Source organism: Suncus etruscus, chromosome 4, assembly GCF_024139225.1.
Source record: "Suncus etruscus isolate mSunEtr1 chromosome 4, mSunEtr1.pri.cur, whole genome shotgun sequence".
NCBI classification, from domain to species: domain Eukaryota; kingdom Metazoa; phylum Chordata; class Mammalia; order Eulipotyphla; family Soricidae; genus Suncus; species Suncus etruscus.
Window position 1 is genome coordinate 52,490,820 of NC_064851.1, and position 5,640 is coordinate 52,496,459.

Below are 5,640 nucleotides of genomic sequence, written 5' to 3' on the forward strand. Positions count from 1 at the left end.
TTAATAGAATTCCTACTACAGGAAGTTGCACATTGAATATTCTCTGCCTTGAGACAGTGATCCTAACATCAGCCCAGTACAACTATATATTAAAAAGGGACTAATACCACTAGGTACTGTGGGAATGCTCATTGGGAAAGAAGCGGTTTAACTAATAAAAAAATTGCCATTCATATGAAAATAGAAGATTCTGATCATATGGGAGAAATAATAGTCATTTCCGTGCTGACAGTTTGGACATCTGATAAACCAGAGCCCATTGCTCAGTTTCTGTTATTCCCTTTTGTAATGCCTATTCTGATTGTCCATAGGATTGGAGGCCTTCAGTAGCACCAACTCCCATGCCTCCACTAATCCCTTGGTGACCTTTAACTCTAAACTTACACAGGCATAGTACCTTGAGAATTATGCAAGGAATTTAAATATTTGTTTAACAAAGTTGCAGATGTTTCTATCATCTCCTAGCAACACTGGCACCATAGTTCCGTCTTGTAAGGAACAAATTATGACCTAGAAGGAATAAATGCTCTGCCTTCCTCCTCTATCTGACAGAGTGCTAGATGACAGAAATGCATTGACCCAGACGAAAGTTAGACACTTTCCTGCCATCAGTAGCTCCTATTTCCCTGAATCTATGGGGCTGAGATCTACATGCTCAGTGGAGTGCTGAATATAATATCCCTAACCCAGCCCCCTCCCAGTCCACTATTTCAAATGCCTCACATTTTTAATTGAGGACACTGTGGTTGAGTACCTGCCACCTCTCCACATTCAATGGAAATCACATGCTCCTCTGTGGATGATGCAGTGACCCCTCAAAAACACAACATTAATATACTTGATAGAAAAAAAGCTTAAACTGGGACATATTGAAACATTATTGTCAGAATAAAACTCTCCTATTTTTGTTACACAAAAGAAGTTGGGCAAATGGCAGATGTTAATTGATTTAAGAAATATTGAGGGCTAGAGTAATAGCACAGCAGTAGGGCATTTGCTGCCCAGGATGGACCTGGGTTCAATACCCTAGTGTCTCATATGGCCTCGAGCTAGGAGCAATTTCTGAGTATGTAGCCAGGAACAACCCCTGAACATGACAGGGTGTGGCCCCAAAACAAAACAAAACAAAAAAAGAAATGTTAATTCTAAAATGGTCTCCATGGGTGCTTTACAACCAGGTCTGCCCATCTTAGAGGCTTAGAATGGCTTATAGTGGTAAAAAATCTAAAATATTGCTTTTATAATATCAATATACACTTAGAGGACTGCAAACACTTTGCATTCTTTATTCCCTCTTTTAATATCAGGGCCTCCATGTGACAATTTTAGTGGACTATTTTACCTCAGGGAATGATTTAACTCACCTATCAATCTTTTGTTGATAAGGTTTTGCCCTGCTTGTGCAAGGTATCCCCATGTGTATATTCTACATTACATGGACTTTATCTTGCTAGCATGTTCAGTGAACAGAGATCTTCAGGGTTTATATGATGATGTAATGACATGCTTGCAGGTGGCTGGTTTACAGATTGCCACAGAAAAATTCAGGCACTGCTCCCATATAAATACTTGGGCTTTATACTGGAACACACTGCAGTGAGTACCCAGAAAATATCCATTTATCAGAAAGATATCAGAACTCTTAATAATGTTCAAAAACTGTTGGGAGACATTAATTAGAACTGTCCCTCCCTTAAAACTACTAACTCTGAGTTCAGCAACCTACCCTATGCCCTGAATGGGGACTCTGCCCTGAACAGCCCTAAAGCTGAACTCCTAAAGCTAAAAAAAATTTAGTCTTTTTTCATGGACCAGTTCCAAAAGTCTTATCTTGCATGTTCACACCTGGAGAAAAAACATGGTTACTGAATGTTGCAACCCCTAAATTCCCAACCGCTGCCATAGCCCAATTATTGGGACCATTAAATTGGCTCAATTTGCACAACAGTCTCACAACCTTGTACTAAATTTAGAGTTAACAGATGTTCTGATAATTAAAGAAAGGCTGCAGATTCCTGCTCTACTGGGATACAATACTCATGTCATAGTTCTGCCAATTTCAGAAAAGGAAATTGAATCAATTCTGTTGCCCAGGGAAGCTCTTCAAGAGCTTTAGCTGATTTTTCAGGAGAAATCTCCTTCCATTACTCTGCCAAAAGAGGATGGGATATTTTTCAGGACACATTTTATAACTTCTTCAATAATTTTCTTCCCTAATATTTAATGCCCACATGTTTTATATTGATGGCTAGTAATCAGAGGATTGTGATATCACTGGCCCCTCTGTGGCCAAAACAGTGCTTATAAAGACCACTTTTATTTACTTACATTCCCATGTATCAGGTCCATGTAAAGTGGTGAGTGACTCAATATACATGGTGGGCCTTTTCACTGGAATTGTCAATGCTTCCCTAAATGCCTATAACCATGTGGATCAGGATTTGCTTTAGCAATTACAAGCTCTTCTGCAAAAGCACTCTGAGCCTATTTTCAATATTTATATTTGATCTCATTCTGGCCTTCCAGGTACAATAGTTCAAGGAAATAAAACTGCTGATACCTGGCGTTGTCTATTTTTATTCCACCTGTAGAAGAGCATAAAGCCATATGCACAAATGCCCACTGCCTTCATGTGCATTATTGCACCTCAAGCCAGACATATTATTGAAGAATGAAATATATTTTGAACCCCTTTGAATATAAACTCATATGCAGCTGGAGCCAATGCTAGGGTCTGCAGACAAAAAACTATGGTAAATGGATGTTACCATGTTAACCTTTATTCAAACAAAATTTATCTTTATGTAGTGCTTAATATTTACTCTCATTTTATGTGAGCTGTATCTAAGACTTCTGAAAAAGCTAAAGCTGTTTGTTCCTTCTTGTTACAATGATTCTTTGTCATAGGAAATAGTTTATTAGCCAGTAAATTATAATTTATTTTAATATATAATGTATTACATGTAATATTTTATTATATTTATAAAATTTAAATTATAATTATATAGGCAATAAATTATTTTCATACTGATAATGGCTAGCCTTCACTAGTAAAATCTTTCAATCATTCTACAAAGAATGACAAATCAAGTGCCCGGAGAGATAGCACAGCAGCGGCGTTTGCCTTGCAAGCAGCCGATCCAGGACCAAAGGTGGTTGGTTCGAATCCCGGTGTCCCATATGGTCCCCCCGTGCCTGCCAGGAGCTATTTCTGAGCAGATAGCCAGGAGTAACCCCTGAGCACCTCCGGGTGTGGCCCTCCCCCCCAAAAAAAAAAGAATGACAAATCAAACGCGTCATTGGTATTCCTTACAATTCCCAGGAACAAGGCATAGTTGAATGTGCTCACAGAACCCTCAAAACTCAAATTTTAAAATAGAGAAAAAGGGGTATGACACTGACTAACCTTTATTGGATCCCAGATCCTGAAGCTATAAATCACCTTAATGAGCTACAAGCCTGTAGCAGCTTGAAAGTTTACTCACCACTTTCCCCCCTCCTTCTTAGATACTGCTCCCCCTCACATTCCCAGGCAAAATTCTGAGAAAATTAGATGTCAGCTTGTAACATAGTGGTGTCAAGGCTTCCTTTATATAAAAGCTCTTCTGTTTTTTGGTCAAAATGGTATCAGACCAGATAAGGGTATGGGGTGTAGGAGTTAGGACTGTGAGAATGTTAAACTGCTTGTATTAACCAGTGAGATGCATAGCCTGTTAAAATCTGTTAACTCTACATAAGCTGTCTTTAGTTTCACGCAGGGCCTTTGTCTTCTTTCATTAGACAGGGCCCAAATGTAGCTGAAAAAACTCCCTTTTACATGTTACATTATCAGAGGTGGTCTCTGACTCTCAGTGCTAGTTGGGCTATCTGCTCAAACCCTTACACCTTCTAATTTTAACACAATTTTTACTAAACTTTTTGAATTTACCACAAGGTGAGACCTACACTGCTGCAGAATGACACTTTTAAAAAGATGCAAAGGCTCAAAAAATTAGCTCGCCTGTTTGGGTAAAAATTGATAAAGAAAGAATGGATAGCTGGTAATCTCCTAATTCAAGGAGAAGTTATGCTTATTTATCTACAGATGACAGCAGCACCAAGAAAATATGGAGCTAAGTACACAGCATCAGAAGCAGAATTCTCAAAAATGATGAAACTAAGTCACAGATTATTGCTGATTGGGATAAGGAACATGAAAGCCAAAGCATTCCTCTCCTCCCTCGACCCAACAGAGACTATTCAAGAGAAAGAGAAAAGGAAACAAGCAACAACTCCAACAGGTAATCGGGACAACAAACTGACATATCACAGTGAGGCAGCAGTAATGGGGATTAGGAGTGAACATACACCGAATTTCGGTTCTGTTCTTGAGGGAACTGGTTTGGCTACCACTGGACTTTACAATCTAGAAAACAATTGTTACATGAAATCAATATTACAGTTCCTGTGTAACGCTCCATGTTTGGCTGATTATTTTAACTAAAACCATTATGAGGATGATCTTAACAGGTCAAATACATTGGGACATAAAGGCCCAACTAAGCATTTGGCAAAATTATGAAAGCCTTATGGGCAGGATGTCAAAGGCATATTAGCCCTAAAGACTTTAAGGTAACCAATGGGAAGATCAATGAATAATTAACAGGGTACAGCCAATACGATTCACATGAACTAATTCTATTTCTGATTTCTATTTCTTCCTCTAGGAAGGCCTGAATAAAGCTGATAAGGAGAAAAGACATAAAGAGGAAAATAATTATCATCTTGATAACTTAAAAGCTGTGGAGCATAAAACAAAAAAAGAAAGAAAATAGAAAAAAAAGTTGTGGAGCATGTTTGTCAGAGATAGAAGCAGCTCAATGAATAATAAATGTTACATTTTTTTCAAGGCCAGTTTAAATCTACAGTCTAGTGCCTCATATGTTACAGAAAGCCTTGGAAATTTGAGACTTTCATGCACCTATCCTTGCATTAGCATCCACTAGTAAATGTACCACAGGATTGCTTCAAGTTAATTTTGAAAGAAAAAAAACTGACAGACAATAACAGGTTTTATTGCAGTCACTTAAGTGTGCAGTGGGATTCTCTCAAAAGTTAGAGCTTTGGAAATTATCATCTGTGCTTTTAATACACCTGAAACACTTATTATGAGGGAAGGCAAAAGCAAAATTTATAGATCTATGTGATGTACCCAGAGAAAACCTTGACTTGTCATAGTATGTTATTGATTTTAAGAACAACACTGAAAAATACAACTTATTTATAGAAAAAGATCACTATAGACAAGGCCTATTGTAAAAATGCAGCAAGACATTTGAAGTTTGAAGATTATAAAGTTTTGAATATCTCCACCTCTTCTGTGATATCTTCAGCAATTTATATCCTCTTTTATATTTCAATGGGACCTATAGCAATATATACTTCCACATAAATTAAATCTGGTGTTTGGCTAATTGCCTTTAGATATCTACAACAATGTTCTAACATCTAGTATCTACTATTCTAATGCTTTTGTACACAGAAATCTCTGTAGAAAGGATGTATGCTGTGGGCTCCCATTTATAGGGCTTACTATAAGAATATTTTAGTAACTTAATTTTAAAATGATGTGTTTGCAATAACTTCCTAATGTTTTTGTTC

General features: G+C 37.5%; 1 pseudogene; it reads left to right on the top strand.

The window, feature by feature from the left end:
* The first annotated feature begins 4,084 nt into the window (after positions 1–4,084).
* On the top strand, positions 4,085–5,431 carry LOC126007078 (ubiquitin carboxyl-terminal hydrolase 8-like; annotated as a pseudogene).
* The last annotated feature ends 209 nt before the right edge of the window (positions 5,432–5,640 follow it).